Raw genomic sequence first — 23,335 nt, forward strand, 5'->3', positions numbered from 1 at the left:
TAAACGTATGTATTTGAAAAAAAGAAATATTATTTTTGATATTCCAATAATTAGATTTATGTTATAATGTTAGAGAAGTAGTTATAATTCCAGTTTTCTTACTAAAAGCCAATGAAAATTCACTGTTTTGCTACTATCTCCCTCACTACCAGCGTAATACTTGCAGTTTGGCTCTTGCTTTAGCAACCGAGTTAATATCTGGCATATTAATTTTAGATTCGTTAGAATTTAAACAACATCATATTAAATTTTGAGCTTTACTAAAATGAGTTGAAAAATTATTATTTTTTTAATAAAAAATGACGTCTGGCACAATGCTAGCAACAACGGACATGTCTGGCAATAATAAATCTACGTTTCTAAAAGCTAGTTAAAGCCAATGAAAAGAAAATTAGCCTTACTAAAATGATTTAAAAAATTAGCATTTTTAACTGTAAATATACGATGCGCACTAGTCAACGCAACCATTGGCGCCTGCCAGATGGCCACACGCTAACCGAGGGAGTGAGAGAGATGTCATATCAAAATACCAGCTGTCCAAAAAATTCCTGTTTTCACGACGTTGCTATAACTTGGACCATACACCTAGTCGATAGAATTGAGATAACGGAAATGTTACCACGGCGTTAATTATAGCTTTTTTGTTGTGGAAATAAACAATTTGCATCCAGCTTTAGTTATTTAGAAAAAATTGAGTTGATCGTTTTTCGAAAAAAAATTAGTGCTAACTTGACACCATGCCCCATTGTCAATGGAATTGAGTTATCGAAAATGTTACTACTGTATTTCTGAAAAAAAAGTTGTGCGTGGCTCCCAGGCGCGACTGAAATTAAACTTCTTCTTCCTATTACCCATATGGCTTACTATCTTAATATATACAATTTCCGTGTCACTGTGTTCGTTTACGCCAGAGGTTCCCAAACTTGTTTTCTCTTAGACCCCTTTCAAAAATTTACTGGTTTCGGAGGACCCCCGCTGATACATTTCTAAATATTCCCAAAGCTCGTAGATCTAACAACGTAAATTTGCATTCCGGGTGAATTCAAAAACTAAACTCAGAGTGGCCATAATATAAGTAAGATATTTTCTTGTGTTCTCGAAAGAGTTATATTTTTTAAGAGCACTGCGAGCGCTAGCGTTATTTACATTATCTTCTCCATAAACTCATCAAATGTTCGACTTACTGATGACTTTGCACGTGGAGTATATGTAAAATAGTTTATTTGCGTTATTGGCATAATTTTTATCGCCCCGAGTTTTAAAGTGAGGCGAAAAATACTTATCACACTTTTATAACACAAAACTTAAAAAATCAAAACGGTTAAGCTTTTCACGCCAAACTTTTAATTCAGAAAGTGACAATAGAGAAAACAACGAGTTTAAAAAAATCGATGACAAATAACCAAGCCAGCAAGAAGCACAAAAAGTGTTCCACCGTGTCATCTTCCTCAAGGCAATATGGGTAAATGGACTTGTCATTTACGCCTATCACAGTCAGGTGTTTGTGCCACGTGAAGTGAGCAGTCAGCAGCCCAGCAAGTTGTCTGCAGTGTAGTCTGCTCAGTGAGAGCAAAAAATTAGATAGACCTTGTGAGATTGAAGGGAACATAAGTTTTGCCCACCTGCATCCCCTCGATGCCTCTGTCATTTCTGAGCGAAGTATTCACCCAGATTCTGATGGTGGCTTCGATTGCCGAACGTGGGAGTGCTAACACTGGTTGTGGACGTAGGAATGCATGGTCTGAGCCAACTCTGGCGAAATGATCAGATGTCTCATAACCAGGTGCTCCAGAGTGACCTGGCACCCAGAGTAAAACAACCTCGTTATGTTCACCATCATATTTTAGTCCAGACTTGCATTGCCGAACTAGTTTGGAAGTACTTAAATAGAGGGCTGGTCAATGCCTTAAGTGAAGCTTGGTTGTCACTGCAGTCACGTAAACTCCTTCCTCGCCTCAAATGTTCCACCACCTAGTCCATGGCTTTGAGTATTGCAATTACCTCAGCCTGAAAGACCGAAGCATATTCCCCCACAGCTTATCTCCATTAACCTCGAAAAAGACCCCAGATCATGACACAGAGTCAGTTTTTGAGCCATCAGTGCAGATTCGACAATGTGTGAGTCCGGTCTCAGCGATGGAATCAGTCAGTCTCAGGGAACTCAACATAATAGAATCTCTTCAACAAAGGTAATGGTGGCATACTATCCTGTAGCATTGAAAAGACACAAGTGCTTAAATCTCTGCCGCCAGCAATTTTCGCCGCGCCTCACTCATTGTCATACCAGCATCCGGTTCTTTTTAGTCTGCAGGTGGCCTTAAAACACAAAGTGACGGTAACTCAAGAGCACTATACACTTAAAGTTAAATAAAGAGGCTATCAAGCATCCATTTTGGTTCTTTACATTGAAACCAGATAAATTTTCGTGGACCCCCATTTACAACTCATGGACCCCCGTCGAGTCTTCCGTGGACCCCTGGGGGTCCACCTGAACCACTTTGAGAATCACTGGTTTACGCTAATCTCCGAAACCGCTTAACCGAGTTCAACGAAATTTTGTGGGTGTGTATTGTTGGTTCCAACTTAGAAGATAGTATAGTTTTGAACCCGAGAAAAAATATTTTTTTTTCATCGAAATTTTTTCTATGTTCTCGCAACGTTCTTAAAAATCTCCTGTCGCTATGTTCGTTTATGCTAATTACAAACTGTCCATATCCGAAGCGAGAGTTTTCCAATGTTATTCGCGGCTACGCTTCATATGTATGTTTATGTTGGGGAGAAATAGGTAGGATAGCAACAAAATAATGTAGTATGTATTTATACCAGTGGTGCACACTGTTGGCAGAGCTCCCAATACAAGCGCAATATTTTTGTATCTGGACGTGTGTACTCAGCAAAACAGCTCGCGCATGTGATGCTTACAGCATGGAGCAAGGCGCATCCGTAAAAGGTGGTGTTGATTGCGTATAAGTAAAAGTCCCGCGTATTTTGTTATTGCTTTTTGGTACAGGAGGATGTCAAAACGAAAGAGAATAGGAGATAATTTTCATCATTTTTTTTTGTTGACATCCTAAAGTTGCGCCGCTTCGTCTCGGATGACATTCTCCTGTACTAGTGTAGAGACAAAAATATCCAACCAGCTGATCAATCAACACCACCTTGTATTGATGCGCCTTGGCATGGAGTACAAACGCAAACTGACCGGCTGCTAGCGGCCCATAAGCAGTGCACTGACTTTACCACTTATTGGTAGATCTACCAACTTTTTAGCTGTTTTTTATTTTCTACCATTTCTACCAACAAAGGCTAAAAATCTACCAATATTTTCCCGAAAGAAAGCAAAGAGATTTAAATGAACACCGTGTATACTTATTTTATCATGGAACATAGCGAAAATAAGCATGAGGACTTAACTTTGACCATAACCAACTGTTCATGGAAATATTTTTCGTTTCCAATACGTTTTTTGTGGGAGACTGCCAAAGGAATGGTGTGCAAACTTAAATCATTTCAAAACTAATTTTAATCAAAAAATTGTGAAGTGCAGAGTAATAGTTTGTTTTATTGTAAAACAGGGCCAGAATCACGACATCCGGGATCGAATCATATTCGAATCGGAATTTTCTTTACAGCTTTTGGTAGCGAATTCGCTTTTTCAGTTCACAATGTATTAGAGAGAAAACAGCTGTCATTTTGTTTCATTCGATTCGAATCGTGTTTCATTCGATCACGGATGCCATGATTTGGGCCCACTTTTATGTACTACATAACTTGAAATCTTTTAATTTGCAACGGAACCTTCTGCAAAATTCTTGAAGGAATTGTTTTAAAAAGTTTTTTTTTGTCCTGTATATTTTCTAAAAATGGACTTAGCAACTTTTCACTCTAAAAATTATCAACATGATTACTTCTTTCAGAAATATACCACTGTTTCTCTGCAAAACTTCTGTTGAACAGTGTTATATTTCAGATGACTTGTATTAATTAATTCAATTGTATAAAATAAATTATAAAATAACTGTTTTTAACGGTTTCTCTTTGTACAAAGTAAATATAAAGTATAACAAGTAAAATATGTACGTACATAAGCACAAGAACACAAAAGAAGCAAATTCTGGGGACTTTTTAAGAAACAACTTATTGGACTTGGCACTTGTTTTTTTTTTGTTTTTCAGGAGGCCATCTTAGTAAAACATGTTTTAAAACTTAAAGTTTTTCACATAAATTATTTTGACAAAAATTCATTGATATGTGATAGCGTTTTTTATATAAACAATTACAAACAAAACAATAGATACAAATATCGATATAAGTAGGTATCGATACTTTTAGCCCGATACTTACTAGGTATCGATACTTTATTCCGATGCTACTTCCAAGTACGGGTATCGATACTTCCATGGTATCGTTTTATCCCTAAATTCATTTCAAATACTGTTGCATATATACATACCAGGGTTGTTGCGAATATTCGCATTCGCATTCGCAACCACGGAGCTTTCGCATTATTTTAACATTCGCATTCGCTTTCGCATTCGCAATAATCAATGCGGAGCTTTTGCGAATGCGAATATTGTGTAATAACACTGATAATACGTATGTGTGGCAAACAAAATGACAAATTGTAGCCAAATTGTTGTTCAATGTCGGGCAATCACTACTTTCCGGTTAAACATCATTATAGACGTTTTCGACATCATGCATAAAAAATGTGATCGATAAAGCAGTCGTTGTATTTAATCGGAGCTTATACTTCCGATTTGTGCTAATCAGACATTGAACAACCGACCCTAAAACTGTCCCCGTACGTCCCAATTCTTTTGTAATTTAAAGTCAAACACAAGGATCTTTCAATGGGTATTTCCAGCGGAAATGTTCAACATCTAGCTATAAAGAGAATCGACTATTCGCGCGGTGAAAGTTAACCTTTAATTAGGTAAGAATTATGTAACTATTAAAAATTATTTGTCACAGGTCTTTTGAAAAAACTGGATGCATCGCTAGTTTTCTCTTCTTATTTTTCTTAGAAAAAGGTAATAATTATTTTTCATAAAACGGCTTCTTAAGATTAAGTTCCGTGTTTTCTTTTATTACTTAGCAGAAAAACACACCAAATATTTTTGACCGGTTTTACTATGCAAATACTCCTCTGTGCGCTCGAAAACAACAGCATTACTTTTAGTTTTGTGATAATTGTCGAAATTTTTACGCAGCGAAATAAAATTAATATGGAATGTGAAAAAGTTGACAGTCAAGTTCAGAAATCAGATAAGAACCAAATTGAAGGCGAATTTAATATATATTGAGGAGTGGGATTTGGCATGCAATATATAATTCGTACACTGAGGGAAAAAAATATTAAAATCAAATAGAAGCGTAATTGATCTTACTATAAACGTCAACGAAAGTACTGTATATTGGTAAATATTCAATTCAATTACGGGCATATTAAAATGACCGCGTTCGTTCTGAAAAAGCATCCGTGAAGTGAATAATCAGACAAAAACTAAAAAAAAGTATCTAACTTGCATGTTGCCTGCAGTGGATTTCGAACCCTGACCATCTCTGGATATCAACAAATTGTGGCATGCATCTTTGCGCACTCAGCTACACCCAGGCATATAAATTCGCTTTTAAATGTTGAATATCTATCAACACCACAGCACGCGATTTGTACGGATAAACATGTACTATGTATGAATGTGTGTGTTGTCACCGCTCTCAGAGCGGCGCTCTGCATGCTTGGGGTGCGTATGTACACTCATATGCAGTGTTGCCATTTTAGCCGTTTTCCGGCTAGATTTAGCCGGTTGCGATAACAAACAGCCGGAGAAATTTCGGTTTAGCCGGAAGCCGTTTTGTAAAAAAAATTAGCCGTTTTTGGCCGATTTTGCTATTTACCTTGTTTTCTTAAAATTGAAATATATACATATGTTTCCATTTTTGGCTAAGCGATCCAAAATCTGTTAGAAATGGCTACTAGCCTTATCGCGGAGAAAATTTTCATGTCAGGCAGGGTAATATAAAATTGGGCCGATTTCGCTTATTTTAATTTTAAACGAGTATATTTTTTCTAAAGAAGGCCATAGCGGGGATTTTCTTCATAAAATGTTTGTTGTGAATGACTTAAATTTAACTGTGAGGTTTTATTCGCAAACTTAGAAAATAACAAATTGTTTCACTGGATTTTTTTAAACAAACTTTTTTGCTGAGAACTTATTAAAATTCCAAAAACCTAAGGCCAACTTGAATTAAAGAACCAACACTGAAATGCGTCAAAATTAAACTAAAAGAGCACAAATTTCTATGTAAAGCAAAACTCTCTGGGAAGACAATGGGTTTGTTCGTCGAAAATCCAGTGAGAATCATCACCCAAAAATATCAGTAAAAAAAAATGCACCCAAATTCTCTCTGAAGTAGAGGAACTTGCAAATTTCTGCACCAACGCAAATTTGCAGGAATTTGCAAGGTTTTCTTCCAGCTAGTGTCCACGGTTGCATTTCAAACATAAGAAATTTGTATAGCCATTTTAATATTCTTTCAGAGAGGATCTACAAGTATATTTCTTGTTAGTTCGACTTTCTTCAACATACGTTTCGATTTCTTTGTCGGAGTAACTGCATTCCGCTTACGAATACAGTTTTTCTCAGCTGAGTACCTTTCAAATCATTGGAATTAACTAAATTATTAAAGTAAACAAGCAGTTGCTTACGTTTTTCATTTTAAAATCGCTCATGTTTGTAATTTTTTAACTTTAACGACCTTGTTTATTCAAATTATGGTCGACAAAAATACTAACCATGTGCCACAATCATATGGTTTTCCTCATTGCCAATTCTTGCTGGAAAAATTTTTTCTAGCTTGAGTTGACAACTTCTCTCCAAGAACTAGTCTTTCTACTTATGATTTATTTAAATAAAACAAGTGAAATTTATTTAAAACAGTTTAGCCCTTTTTAGCCCTTTTTTTTGCCAATTTAGCCGGTTGGTCCAGAAAGTTCTGGCAACACTGCTCATATATATACTCAGTTGTGAACAGTCAAATACGTGCCTAATAAATTTTGTATGAAAATATTATTTTTAATTTTTAACATTTTTAAACGATAATCAAATATAAAGTATTCATTTTTACTATGCATTATTTATTATTAGTAAGGGCTAGGGATGCCAATTTTCGGGGTTTTGTCGATCCCGGGATTTTCGGGATCTGAAAATACAAATTGTCCCGAAATTCAGGTAAAAGTGCAACACATCTGTGATCATCCTATTATGGTATTTTAAATCAGATTGATATAACAAAAAAAAGTACAATTTATTGTAATTCATTTACATATTTATTAAGGCGTTAAATCAGTATTTTCAATCAACAAAAAACAAACAAAATTTGTCAAACATATATGTATGTATGTACATATCCTCATTAATTTATAACATAGTTTTTGTACTACAAGTACAAATGCATATACGGTCACTCCCAGAAATATTTTGCATAGATTTTTTTTTGCAATATTCAGAATGGTTTTCATGGTATTTTTTTTGTTAATTTAAAAAAATATATACGTATGTACAATTTTCAAGTTGCTAAAACATCCCGTTGACATTTTATATATTTTTTTTGCCACAAAAAAAATTCGTTGTAAGGAAGAAAATGCCCAACATCGTCAGTAAAAAAAATTCAAAAATCAAGGGAGTTTTTAGCAACTTTAAAATTGCACTTTATTGTATTAAATTGAATGGGCTATAAAACTGCATAATAGATTTTTTTTTTAATTATGATTATAAAGTTTGATATTGTTATGTAAATTTGGTGAACTTAAACCAACTTTCTCTAAAGTGTGAAATTTTGATTTACATGATTTTTGTTGTAAAATGAGCTATATATTTTTTTAATTAACAACAAAATACCATGAAAAGTATTTTAAATATTGCAAAAAAAATCTATGCAAAATATTTTTGTAAGTGACTGTATTTGGTACAGCAGTAACTGCCTATGTAACTATATAAAATTTTTTAAATCACTGTTAGAGATCAATTTAAGATATCAGTATATTTAAGTAATAATAAAAAAGTTAACACATTTAAGTAAAAAATAAATATATAAGTGCATCACCTATTCCATTTTGAGCGAACCAAAATTATTCCTTCTTTTGATGGAAATGCGATCTTAAAGAAATTATAGCATTAAGGGTTGCAAAAAATTCTTGTTTTGCCCTTGAGAGGGGATATTTGTGATACAAATTTAATTGGCTAACAAAAAAATTGTTTCCAGCAATCCCGGGATTAGTCGATTTAAATATTCGGGACTTAAAAAAGACCAGGATCCCGGGATCCCGGGATTGACATCCCTAGTAAGGGCGTAACTCACCACATCGTCGCTGAAATAAAAAAAATCCGTAACTAACTAAAAATCCAAAATTCACTTGTTGCTTGATGCATTTCATCGAATCATAAGTTCCCACATCGTTTTATGCAACAACAATTTTTAGTTGTGGCTTTTTTGCATTTCAGCGACAATGTAAATTACGCCCTTCCATACTATATTAACGATATGTTGAAAATTTGCGTTCATTTGCCTCAAAATATCAAAGCACATTGAATGCACGGAATGGAACAACAAAACGGATTTGATGCATTATGGTACCAACAGCGGTTAGTAATTAATTTTGACTGCCTGCAGCTAGGAAAAGTCGAGGTCAAGGAATAAAAAAACTAATTAATAATACAATGTTCCAATTTTTAAATAGAAGTACTAAATAAAAGAAAAACATTACTAAAAATTACTAACTTTCCATTGATTATTTACCTAGATCACCTAATTTACTCACCTAAATTATTTCTTTAAAATACTTGACATCCGCAATCGCATCCGCATCCGCGGATGTTAGCTTTTAAACATCCGCATTCGCATCCGCAGATTTCTAAAGTTCCACATTCGCAACATCCCTAATACATACACACTTCTGCGCATACATATATATGTATATTGCAACATTCATATAATAGCAGCTGCTGCAGCTAAATTTTGTTTATTTTTCGATTTCTAATTATTTTTCATATGTATCTGCATAAACAATTATATTGGCACAAGGTGCTGGCTCATAACTTGGATGATATATGACTCCTAAAAGATTCGTATAAAGGTATCCACACACCTATGCGGTTCTGTCGGTGCGAATTTGTTCCGACAAAAATTACAACAATGCCGACCATAGTTTTAAATGAGGAACTTATACGATTTTGCTGCAGCGATTTATTCGAACATTCACAGTTCTTCTTTTCGTCGTGCCGAAATCGCAGACTGCCGCGCTTTGAGAACGAAAAAGGTCAATAGAACGATTTTACAATATTAAAACAAAATTGAACGCAAGAAAACAAAACATATTTGATGTAGAAAAGTCAAGAATTTTTTTTGTTGAAAAATATTTTTTGTTTGTCTATAAATTGACAGTTTTTACTGCGATAAAATCGCACAGATGTGTGCGTACTTGCGTTTTCGAAGCAGTAACGTCTGTAGCATAAAAAACGGTGCGGATTCGATGCGACATAATCGCGTAGGTGTGTGGATACCTTAAGAGTAAACATTTTTTTTGTTTTTGAAACTCATTTTTTTACCTACCTAGGACTCCTTTCGGACTCATATCGTCACTACACACGAATAAAGACGCGCTAGTGTTTTGACGGCGAAAAAAGGCACGTAAAAAAATTTTTGCAAAAAAAGATGCTTATGAAAAACTTCGGCGAAGTATGCTAAGAGTCTTTGACGCTGAAGTTTTTTTATGTGTCTTTTTTCGCCGTAAACTTTTGAGCTCGCGCCTTTATTCGTGTCTAGTGACGATATATTCTGAAAGCTCAGGATATGTTTGCGGGGTGGTGGCAATATCAAAATGTGTGAGTATCGTACTTGTGCAGAAATGCCTTAAATGTCTTATCAAGGACTGCAATGGTTCTGATGGTTGATTTAACGGTGGCCATTTGAGACTGACAACTTAATCCAGGTATTTCTAAATGAAGCTTTAACGCAGATATTGGCAAATCACGTCGGTTGGTCAATCGGAACACACAGGTGTTCGACATACTCGGTGGTACTGCACGTCTATGTAATCGGGAATTCACGGCACTTTTTCTCACTTGCTTATTTTGAGTAATAACTCTTCTCCAGCGCCACCTGCCGGATCTTTTTTGTAATAGTATTGCCATTACGGTTATCAATACATATCTCGAATATGAGCCAAATCGGATCATAAATACGACTTTTAGTAATAACTCGACTTCGGCGCCACTTGGGCAAATATTTTCGGAGAAATATTTCCATTTACGATACCAACAGATATATAATAATACTGCTCGGCTCCAGCGCCACCCGGCGCGTCAAACTGGGAATCTAAACTATTCAGAGACCCACTCAGCCACGCACAATAAATTTCGTTAAGATCGGTTCACTCACAAACACACGTATAGAAGAATTATATATATATACAAAGATATGTAAAAGTTTCAGTACATTTGCAAGGCGCCAGACCCTTTTTCTAATAGCACTAATTTTCTCTTTGAGGATCGGATTGATTTCATATATATCAATATCAAGTTCCAGTACGCTACCATGCATACTTCCAGCGATATGCAGTATAAAATTCGGTTTGTTAGGAAGGTACCCGCCGTTTTTGCAATCACATCCTTTTTTCCTTAAGAATGCGATTGATTTTATATATCTCCATACCAAGTTCTATTACTCTACCATGGACACTTCCAGAGATATGTAGTGTGAAAAATTCGCTTTGTGTGGGAGGTGCATTCGCCCCCTTTTCAAACAGCCATATTTTTTTCCATGAGTATGCGAGCGCTTTCATATACCCCATACGATGTTCGAATCTCTATTACGATGAAAGATACGGTTTTATGGGAGGTGCCACGTCCCTTCTTCCCATAGCCCCAACTTTTCTTCAGGGCTATGCGATTGATTTCATATACCTCAACGACAAGTTCCAGTACTTTATCATGAACAGCTCCAGAGATATGCAATATGAAAAATTCGGTTTGTATTGGATGTGCCACGTGCCCTTCACCTAGCGGTATCAAATATACTTACGACCTATTCTCATACCAAATATTCACAAAAAATTGCGTAAAAATCGGTCAAATGGTTTCGGAGGAGTTCGACCACAAACACCGTGACACGAGATTCTTATATATTAGACTTTTCTGCATAATGACGAACAATTGCCTTAAGTAGTGTTCGCCCAGCAGATGAACTTCAACCAAAACATTAAGGTGAGTTGAAATGAGGTGGGCTGAGGGGAGTTTAGGAGAATTAGGGTGAGGTGAAATAAGGTGAGGTGAGAAGCGCTTAGCTAAGGTGATTTGAAGTACGGTTGTCAGACGTACTGATTTTATCAGTACAGTACTGATTTTTCAACTCTTGTACTGATTTTATTCATTTCTTCAATCAGTACGCTAATGTCCTGATTTTTCAAAATTTGTACTGATTTGTACTGAATTTTCAATTCAAACAAGAAACTTTAGGATTTTCTTAAGGTTTTTACATAAGGTTGTAACTTCCTTAAACTGTAATGTAAAAAGTAAGATGATAATTTAATTATAGTTGACATGTTTCAGATAATGTTTGATATGCCTAAGAAATTAATACAATTAAATAAAAAATATCAATCCTTTTATGGGCATATCGCCGGGTCGTTGCATACCAGATTTTAATATAAAAATCCACCTAAGATTTAACTCTCATCGGTGATGTTAATTCTGGCCTTGTATAACGCTTTACATTGTAAAGTCGGAATTAACACCAGGGATGACAAATAAGACCCAGATGGTTTCTAACATCACAAAGGTGTTTTTGTGAAAATTGCAGATAGAGGCTATTGAATATAAGCCCTCGATATAGGTCTGTTCCACAAGCTACTCGAAGTAACTTCGAGTTACACATACGCGTTCCACAAGTAAGTTTTAGAGTTTCTTTGATATACGGTCACAGTTTGAACTTTGCTCGAGTTTTTCTACAAAATGCCGTAAATATAATGATGTGTACATTCATGGTAAAATGAATAAACCTTTTCTTATGAACTATATTTTATTTATATACCAAAATATTGTTAAAAACAACTACTCTGGCGTTTTGAAGTATTATATTATTTGATTTGATTTGATTCATAATTTTGCTTTGAATAAAAATGTACTGAAAAGTACTGACTTTTTTAGCATGAATAAGTCTAATGTACTGATTTCGCGCATAAAAAATCTGGCAACCCTAATTTGAAGTTAAGCGAGTTGAGGTGTAATGAGGCGATTCAAGGTGGGGTGAGTTGAGGTAAATTTAGTTGAAGTGATGTGATGTCATTAGAATGACAATTTAGAATTGAAATATATTCACTTTTGTAAGGGAATTAATGGCAATGACATTAGCACAATAGCCAAACGTTTTTTAATGTTAATTGTCATTAAGTCACTTCGGAATTAAATCAAATCCCAGTAAAAGTGTAGGAAAATAAATTTTTGTGTTTTTTAGACTTAACATAATGAAAGTGTGTTAATGTCATCAAACATATTACTAACCATCCAAACCTACATAAAAACAGAGACGTTAATACGTCTTTTAATAGCAAAATTAATAAGCATTTATGAATTCGTTTAAATAAGAATTACAAGCAAACACTTCAATACGGTAGAGACGCAGAAAAGTTAACCCGTTTGTTTTTGGGCCTGTTAAATTTTATGAATTATTAACTTTTTAAGGACATTAATGTAGTTCAAACAGTATACCTAAATATGTGTACGTGAAATAAGGAAAATACAGAGTGCATTTCTCATTGTAGACATCAGCGTATTTACGCATATCGCTAGCTTAGAGTGGAAAGTTGCTAAGTCCACTTTTTATGAAAACTCATGTTTTGATATAGGAGGCTAGAGAAATTGAATACGCATCGTTTCGAAAATTATAAAGGTACTTGTTTTTTTTTTCCTCTTCACAAGCAATAAAAGGAAAATTTGCTAAGTCCAAAAGATGCACCACAAATCCGATAAGGCCAAAATAATACATCTTTTAATAAATATCGAATCCTTCTGATTCTTACGGAGTTTTGCTTTGCTTTAAACGCGCAAAATGTTTGATTCAAAGTCCTGCGAAATAGTTAAAGAAAATGGCTATAGGAAGATTTTTTCCTCTAATGTAAAATTTTTAAAATGGGACTTAGCAACTTTCTAAGTTAGCGATATATTACATCGTTGTATGAAACAAACTCTTGATTTTCCGCAACATTGTCATCATCTGAATCAACTCTGGTCATTCCATGTTAATCAATTATATAACCGTACCCTGCACATACATACTTTGTAACGGTTGACAATCGACATTCACAAAATCAAATTATGGTAGACAAAATAACAAAATAGTAAAAGAACGTAACTCAGAAAAGTTACCGAAAGGTTAACTTTTTAGACTATCTTCGAAAAATGATTAGCTCGATTTTTTTTTCTAAAACCCTAAAGCTACAAATTGTTTATTTCCTCAACAAATTAAGAACAAAAAAGGTACAATTAATGCCGTTGTAATATTATCGATCTCTAAATTCAATCGACAAGGTGTATGGTGTCAGGTTGCCACTGTGTACATACCATATTTAAAAAAATGATAGAGAAATACATAGAGATAAAGGTTAAGAGAAAATGAGAAAAGATAAAAGCGAAGATTAATGGGTCGATTACGGATAGCAACGCAACCACGGTTCGGTTGCCAGCTGGCAACGCAACTGGAAGGAAAATTTGTATTACGAATGGCAACTATCGTCAGTTGCTATAGTTATCGAAATTTGACAGTGCGACAATCAGCAAGCGGCTGTAAACAAGCTGTGCGAGTAAAATTAAATTATTAAAATAAAGAGTTTTAAAGAAAGCTAAGTTTATCACAATTATCTGTTTAAGAGGAAGAGAAGTGCATGAACGCGCAGATCTACCGCGAAGAGCTACCGCGTGCACTGTAAGCAAAAGTTAATGCTTTCAAGGTTTTTCTTCTATTCTCGTTTTGTGTTCATTTTCAAAGCATATTGAGCACTTCCAAAAGGAGCTGTAGTATAATTGGTTAATAAACAGATGAACCTCTTCGTTCAACTTCAATACCTCCGCTCATAAAAGCTGGCGCACCTCTTCGATTTTCGCAAAAGGAAGTGCCACAGCAATGACTTCAATTTGGAAAACTTGGTGTGTCGGTAGTTTTAAAAGGGGTGCTTCAGTTGATAAAGGAAAAAATTTGCCATCAGTTGTTTCGCCAAAAGGGCATACTCCAAGGGAACTAAAATTTCAAGTTATTGTTTTTTTATTTTCACCGTATTCTGTAAAAGCAAACTGCACTGCAAAATGTTAATATCGTTCAAATTATTAAAAAGTAAAATATATGACACACTTTTCAGTTTTCGCTCCTAAATACGCTCCAAAAACGTTCCCAGCAACCACAAAAATGTAGTCGCCTGTATACACACTTTGTTGCAACTGCAGTTGTCAGTTGAAAGTTGCCAGTTGCTATCTGTAATATCGTTTTGGCAACTAGCAACGCAACTGAAGTTCGATTACTATCGATAATCGACCCATTAGATATGTTTGCGGTGACGTGCAATAAGATCAATGGAATTAACGTCAATTGACATAAATTCACTTTTGTTAGGAAGTTAATGTCAATGACATAAGCACATAAGTAACAAATTTGTTAATGTCAGAACAATTGTGGAAATAATCTAATCGACATTGGTTCAATTCGGAGAATGTAAAAAAAAGTTTTTGTTTTTTTAAGATCCTGATATTAATACAAAATTGAGAATTATTCTGAATTAATGCCAGAGATGTTAAAAATCATGCAAGCTTTATGGTGACGTGTAATAAGGTGAGATGAAATAACGTCCATGGATACTATTTCTTATCGTTCATATACAATATTGCCTTTTCGAAAGTGCAGTAAAATCCATGGACGTTATTACTCTTTCAAAAAGATATTGACTAAGTCCGCCTTTAATATACACACACCCCCAAAATAATTTTCACCCTGTTGCGAGTGTCGACTATTGAGATAATCGACTATTATTCGATCATTGATTATCGGAGATATGGCGAGTGTCGACTACTCGCTCAGTTAGCGACTGTGAATAGTTTTTGATCGCTAATCATTCTACTGCCATTTTTTAGTCGTTAGATTACAAAAAACCGAATTTAATATAAAACAAGTCAACAAAATGGATAAAAAGAAAGTTATTTTCATTAAAATTGCTGAAGATTTTTATTGTAAGGAATTCTAATGTGTCATTGCCTTTATTAGTTTGTAAGCGAAATATGCACACATATGATAACTCTATGAGAATGAAGAGAAATAAGGAAAATAAAGGAAAATGGACATTTCCGTTCTGGTAAAGCAAATGATAAGACGCACATCTTTATTGTCCAATAATATCGAGGGATTACCACGCCATCAAGCTATTATAGCCCTCAGAAGCGGGCAACTATTGCACACCTGATAACAAGCAAAGTAAGAAACAAAACATTTTGTTAAATACTGAGTGAATATGTCAGAGAAACCAAAGTGCTGGCGTGACTTTCCCAAAACCTGCCACGATTGCACAATTGCGGTCCCTATGTGCTGATGTAGTGGGTGATGGCTCTGCAGCTTACGGAGCAAGTTAGGAAACTGAGGCAATTGTACCTGCGGTCAGTGATGTGGTCAGCGATGTGGTCCAAAATATAACTGCGGTTATTGATGTTGGTGTTGAGCAGTGTTGCCAGTAACAGCTTTAATAAAATCCCGTTCAAATATAACCTAAATCCCGTTTTATACTAAAGTTATAATAGAAATCCCGGGCTATATGTATATATTATACATAAAATGCTTTCTGATGTACATACACACATATTCCACGTCAAAACGCATGCGGCTCTGCCCAAAAGTTGAAGGTCAACTAGACGAACTATTGAAACCTAAAAGTGAATCCAATCCAACTGATTCAAATTTTCTGTGAAATATTATCGAAGTGATTTTGGAAAAAAGTTTAGAAAAATCATAACTTCCGAAGTTGTCTATTGCTTTTTATAAAAGTACTTAGTTCTACTCGGAATAAAACATATTTTCAAAGTAGTGACTAAAAGATACTATTTTCTTTTGATATTTTGCCAAAAAATAATAAAAATTTGTGTAAATTTCACATTGACCTAAACATTTCCATATATTTGCAATATGCTCACAAAACTTATTATTTCTTAAAATAGTATAAGTATCCTTCTTTTTAAAGTCATATAAAAACCTAAAATGGGTTAAAATATAACTGAGCTAAAAGTTATTTAGTGCCCGAAGTCATTCAAAAATGGTATTTAAGAATATAAGTTGAGAATTTCAAGGCGTTAGAAAAATTTTAAGCGTACTTTGGTGAATTTGGTGTACTAGGCCAATTAAAAAGTTCATGATCAGTGTAACATCGTGTAATAAAATCACTCAAAATATTTTTGCATTAATCCTTTAAAACAAGTTCAGAATCTAGAAACTCAAGATATCCAAATTAATTTTGGATAACACATAAAATTGCTACTAAAATTCATTTCAAGTGAATAAAGTTCCGCTGATAGAATTCATATGAACGGCGTTATTTTATCACAGAGTATGACAGCTTTTTCTTATTTATTAATAACTAAATTTTATTGCTTGGTATGGAATGACAAAAATCCCGTTTTTCGTCAGAAAATCCCATTCGCCCTTTTTGGTCATAAAATCCCGAAAAAAGGGCGAAATCCCGCAAACTGGCAACACTGGTGTTGAGGTAGAATCAAATGCTGCTCCTGTCGCCAAAGCAGTATATGTGGCTTCGTTAGACGAGGAAATTGCGTGCTTTCAGAAACAGCGCCTAATCGTGCTTTTGCAGCGTGAGATCGGCCGCTGCGGGTGCAGACATCGCACAGTGGAAGGGCCCCGTATAAGCTGCGTCCAAAAGTAGTAACCGTACTAGAAATTCGCTGAAATTTCGTATATACGCTATTTGGCACTTAGGAATGAAGAAATGTGGAAAATGGTAAAATTCCAATCGGGTGAAATAACACAAACGGCAATAACGCAAAATTTACTTTATTTCACTTTTAAATAGGAAATAATACCAAACTCAGAGTTTTGCTTTATTTCCAACAAAGGTTGGAAATAAAACAAATTTTGCCTTATTTCCCATTGCTTATTTATACTATTTGTAAAAAAGCAGTTTACTGACAGAAGGAAAAATAACTTTGTTTATTCCAAAAATACAATTAAACCAAGGCACATTGAACAGGTAGTATCAGTATGCACAGTAGCTGATTTGATTTTTTTCAAATTATTTGTTCTCGAAAATGTCAAATATTATTAATAATCTTCTCACACAAATTCTAAGTTATTAAAATCTATTTGCATGTGAAACCTTTTTCCATACAAAACCAGCGATTGAATAGCAACTTTTGGAACGCTCGCCCAAGTCAGTAGCACAACCGATGATTACTGGGCCTGGCACAGGATGGATCAAAGCTTCGAGAAGCAAACCAATTTACTAAGAAAGATAGTTGCAACCATGATATAAATAAAATAATGTAAAAAAAATATTTTTTAAAAACAAGCTTTTATTTAGCCTGTACAATCAAAGGAATAAAATGAAGTAGTGTAACTAAAGATTTTTTAGCAAGAAAATTTTGTCAAAACTGCACTAAAATGAATAAAATAAAATAAGTTAAGATCTCGTTAAAGTTACTAAAAGCCATTTAGTGAAAGGAGTTATTCAAACTAATGAAAATTACTAACAATTTGTACTAATTTACTTCGTTTTTAAAAAAGCTTCTCGCGCGAATAGCAAACCGACATTTAAATATCTGCATACATACATATACATACATATCTAACCAATTATGCATGTACGCTGAATTCGCCGACAAGCTTTTTTAAAAACGAAGTAAATTAGTACAAATTGTTAGTAATTTTCATTAGAGTTTGAATAACTTCTTTCACTAAATGGCTTTTTGTAACTTTCACGAGATCTTAACTTATTTTATTTTATTCATTTTAGTGCAGTTTTGACAAAATTTTCTTGCTAAAAAATCTTTTGTTACACTACTTCATTTTATTCCTTTGATTGTACAGGTTAAATAAAAGCTTGTTTTTAAAAAATATTTTATTTGCATTATTTTATTTTATAATTTTTAGTCCGTTTATAAAAGCGTTGTATATTAAAAAGTGTTATTTTATTTTATGTAGAAAATTTTGCAATAGATATTAAAATAATTCAACTTGCAATGAAAGAGAACAGAAGACCTAGCAAGCAAAATGTTGTTTGCTTACGTTTTGTATAAACATACATATGTACATATAGCAGCAGTTAATTTTATTTCAAGAAATGGCGTGTCGTCCATTTCCGCTGTAGCATGGCATATATTTAGGCGCAATATTTAACTTCTTCTGGCGGGGCGACATCTGAAGTCTTTTAATTGTATCTCCATGATATGATGCCTACAACGAGGTTCATATCTAGACTAGGAATAGCTTTCCTGCACTACCGCCGCGGCGCGTCGGCAGCTTGAACAATTTTATAGTGGTTTTCGTTCTTTGGCAAATTACGCTCTGTTAGCCATAAATCTTACTATGTTTTGACCGCCTTTGAATCAAGACCCCTGGACCATATGGAGAATTCATTTACATTTTAAATTGCAGTGTCATCGTGATTGGAACTATGCTGTCTTCAAGTCTCTAACTTGTCGGGAAGTCAGTTTAAAATCGATTGGAAATTTCCGCGATTTGCCCGGGATGACCAACTTTAATAAAAGCTTATAAAAAGAAGGTAGTTTCATTACTACTATTTTTTGATTATAAAGCAGATTTTTGACATTTCTCCCGATGTAAACATTAAGCATAGCTTTGCCACATTGAAATTTTTTGATAGGGGAGATTTTCTTTTAAATATTTGGGAGTAAAATTTACATAACAACAATAGTAAGTTGATGTGTTCGATAATCAAATTTGAACGTTTTTCTCGAGCGTTTAAAAGAGACTAGTTTTGAAAAATTTATTTATTAAAATCTGTTTTTCATTTTATTTTAAACAAATTTCATAAATTTACATAACAAAACTCTTTTTTTTTTGTCAGATAGTCCGAAGAAGATGTATTGTTAGATATTTCGTCATTGAAGCGTAGTCTGAAACCACGATTCGGAGAATGTTAAATGGCCTCATTGCCCTCACAATGAAAGCAGTCACAATTCAGAATTCTCCGAAAATGAAGTATCTATAAGTAACTCTGGATACAAAACCTTCGTGGAAATCTAACGAGGAACACAAATGCTCTAAAGAATGGGCAGCATTTTGGCAATGTAAACTGGTCTTTGGATTTATACCTCTATGATCAGACCCATAATTAGCTATGCGTCAGTGATAGGGTGGAGCAGATTCTCAATCAAGAGCGTGGGAGGTCTGCTTGCAAAACTTCAAAAAACTATTGCCGTGTGCGGTATGAAAGATTTCTCTACAAAACGTGGCGTTGTTCTTGATGCACTGCTGCACTTACCGTCATTAACTTTACTCTTGGCAAGTATGCTTCGGTCTTCCAGGCTGAGGTATTTGCAATTCTCAAGTATATGGACTACATGGTGGAAAATAGGTGGAGCGGAAGGAGTTTACGTGACGGCCAAGCTGCATTTAACGCACTACTTACTTCCAGACTCTGAGTGCCAGTTCAATCGGGAGTACCTCCTATCGTCCATAACTATAATATTTATCATATCATGAATTTCAATTTTCGTTTTTGCGCATATCGAAATTTCTTTTTAATTTTGTAAATAATTTTTATACAATAAATAAATAATTATTGAGGGTTGGGCAGCCGGAAATGTCACAATCTGCTTAATTGTCAGGTAGTTAATATGGCGCCCGGAAAGTGACAATGAAACTACCTTCTTTTTTGTATCATCGTTGCAACCATGATAAAAACATTAGAAGGTAAAAGCATTCTCTCAATTCGTCGGCCATGATTTTTTCTGACGTTTGCAAACATTTTAAAATCATAAAAAATTTGAAATAAAAAAATGAAATTGTTCACAATTGTTTTTGTTTATGTGTGTGAGCTTGAGTTCGAATAATTATAATGTTGGTAAACGTCAGACTGCCCCTCAATGATTTTATCTTGTAATGTTTTTATCATGGTTGCAACAATATAAATTTTTTCAATTTAATTTTTTTTTTTTTTCGTATTTCGCATGGCACGCTTTGATGTAGAAGAAAAAAATCAGAACAGTTTTTGACACCTTCGATACCAGAAGAAACAACAAAATACAGGCAAATGTTGTTTTTGCTCAAATGCTCTAAACCTGTGTGATTGGCCTTGAATTAAACAAAAAATGTAATATAATTCATATGAAGAAAGTAATATTCACAATATTTTTTTACTTATGAAAAGTCTAACAAAATATAGGGAAAGCATTGTCTTTAATCATTGCTCGGCATATTGGACAAAGCGCTTTTGTATGAATTTTATCTGCAATATTTTTAATATGTTAAAAACATTACTGGAACACCTTAAAATGTTGCAATAAACAGATGAAGTAATAAGACGGCTTTCTCGCTTTATTTTCTGACATTCGGCTGCCTTACAGTCACATTTTATAGGCAAATTTGCAAATAAGGCAGTGGCATCTGGGAATTTCCACTATGGGTGGGATGCATGCAATAAAACCATACACAATAATTCCCATTACTTGGACATTAAAAAGCAGTTTCAGAAGTGAATTAGTGTTATTTTAATATTTTTACTTATAAAGAATTGTGAAAGCAGGGGGGCACGCGAGCGGGACGTCGAACGAAACGCGGGGCGGCGCGCGAACACGGACCTCCGGGACGCCGGGCACTTTCAAAATTGTATACTTACAAATCCGTCCATTTAACTTGTTCATGTACTACTTTTTGTCAAATGTAACTACTAATGTGCATTATTTTGTTTTATTACTCAAATTGTTAAGTTTAAAAGCTGGTCTTATTGCACAACCAGAAAGCAAATTTGTGTTATTTCACATTCAATTGGGAAATAACACAAATTTGCGTTATTGCCGTTTGTGTTATTTCACTCCCAAATGATTTTGATAATATTTAATGAACTCCAATTGAAATTTACAAAAAGCGATCGATTTCAATCGGAAGATTAAAGTTAAAGGGTGAACACACCAAAACTGCGACACTTTGGGAAGCTTATAACTTACCCAAAACGAATTCAATATTTTGAAATTCAAATACCATAAGTTGACCATGACCTTAGTTGAACGTAGAAGAAATTTCATTTGAATTTGATTCCTAGTTGAGTTAAAAATGGCAACCGAGCTAGAAACGAGACAAAACATTTTGCACGAGTTTATAAATGATCCGGCCTTAAGTACACGTAAAATTGGTAAAAAATTAAAGAGTGCACTATTCGACAGTTTGCAGGGTTTTAATCGGTACAAATAAGGCCTGACAGTTACGAGAAAACCAGGGAGCGGGGGTTAGCATGGTCAAAGTGATAAAAACAGTGCTCGGAAGGTCCTCAGTGCGTTTTCGCGAGATCCGAAGATTTTGTCGCGTTATGTTGCAAAATCCGTACGGAGATCGCAATTTTTCGTAAAGCGGAAAGCTTCATTGAGATGTTCTACAGCTCAAACAGCGCCAGACCGAGGCGCAAAGTAGAATGTTAAAGCGAAATCCCGCATTCGGAAGTTGTATGAATTCTAAATTAAAAAATACAACTGCATTGTTATGGACTGCGAAACCTACTGCTATAAGAATTCAAAATATGTTGCAGGTCAAGATTTTTATACTGCTGCAAGTCGTCAAGATGCCCCTGAAAGTTGTAAGCTGAAAATGAAGTCCAAATTTCCAAAAACCACATGGTTTGGCAAGCTATTTGTTCCTGCGGCCGTAAGAGCAGCCCTTTTTTTTCCCATCCGGGACAATGAATGATCAAGTTTATCGGGATGAGTGCCTCAAAAGGCGTCTTCTGTCATTTATCAACAGATAAGGAGTAGGCCATCGTTCTAGGCGGACATGGCAACCTGCCACTATGCCAAGGACACATTGCCGTGGTATAATGCAAATAACATCAATTTTGTACATCACGACTGCAATCCACCCAATAGCCCAGAGCCACGTCCTATTGGGGAATATTGGTCAATTGTCAAAGCAATCTTGAAGAAAACAGGTGAAAGAGTGAAAATTATTGAAGAGTGCAAAACAAAGTAGTTGTGCGCATCGCGTAATGTCGATGATGCAGTCGTGAAGAACATGATGGCGCGTGTGCGATGAAAATACCGATCACTTGCGTATGGAGCAAATAATAACTAATATTTTAACATTTTAATAACATCTAAACTTCCAAGTTATATAATAAAAAAAAAAATAATTTCAAAGCCTTCTAGTTCGTTTCTGGTAGTAATTTCTAAGTGTCGCAATTTGGTGTGTTCACCCTTTAAATGCGCATTACAATTCTAATAAAGCTACATCACAATTTTATAATTGAAGTGATTTAGATAAATTCTCAAATAAGTCTAGCTTGTTCTTTTAAAGTAAATTAGTGCATAACATTTAGATATGTGTTTGTATGTTTTCTGACTATTTTACACAACTAACAAGGAAATAATAACTTCTTTTTTTGTATAAACATGAAAGTTACATAAACGGGTGATACACTTGATATTATTTAACAAAAAAGCCATCTTTCCAAAATATCGTAAGGAAAAATCGATACATTTTCACACTCGACTTGCTATATCGTAAAACTAAGTTAAAACTACTTAGTTAGTAGAAGTTTGAAATGCGACTAAGAATATAAGTGAATTTTAAGTTGGTACTTAAATTTATAATGCAACTTTATTAGTTTCGATTTAGTAGCTGGACTATGAATACGAGCGTTACTCATACCTACAGTGACCATATTTATGGGAGACGAATACGGGACAAAAAATAATTTTTGGAAATTTTTTCCACAAAAACTTACAGATCTTAAAACCTTCTTCCTACATGTATAAGCCCAGGATCCTTATAGTAACGTCACAAATGTGTAGGATATTTTTTTCGAGATTTTTACCCCGCAAAATTTCTTAATAAAAATTGGTGAAATTCTAATATAATAAAGTACAATTTTGAGGTCGATAGGCCTTACCGTTAATTTTTGGCAATTTTTTTTTTTGTTGCCGGTGTTACGCATTTTTTTCATACAAAGTATGTTCGAAATTTTAAAAAAGAAGCGAAGGAGCAGCACTTTATTTGACTCAATTCTAATGAGCTACAAAACTGGGTATGTATTACGTATGACGATAATCGTCTTGCTTTATGA

At 34.5% G+C, this 23,335-nt stretch overlaps 1 long non-coding RNA gene across 2 annotated transcripts in view; it reads left to right on the forward strand.

The window, feature by feature from the left end:
• Window positions 1-19,814, forward strand: part of LOC118747882 — a 68,529-nt gene extending 48,715 nt beyond the window's left edge. The window contains exon 3 of one of the 2 annotated variants that reach the window (XR_004993991.1): window positions 19,130-19,814. This is a non-coding gene — a long non-coding RNA (uncharacterized LOC118747882). The remainder of the gene's footprint in view (window positions 1-19,129) is intronic. The other variant, XR_004993992.1, reaches the window with a different exon arrangement.
• The last annotated feature ends 3,521 nt before the right edge of the window (window positions 19,815-23,335 follow it).

Source organism: Rhagoletis pomonella, unplaced genomic scaffold (genome assembly GCF_013731165.1).
Source record: "Rhagoletis pomonella isolate Grant_MI unplaced genomic scaffold, Rhpom_1.0 Rhpom_scaffold_00001, whole genome shotgun sequence".
Classification (NCBI taxonomy): Eukaryota; Metazoa; Arthropoda; class Insecta; order Diptera; family Tephritidae; genus Rhagoletis; species Rhagoletis pomonella.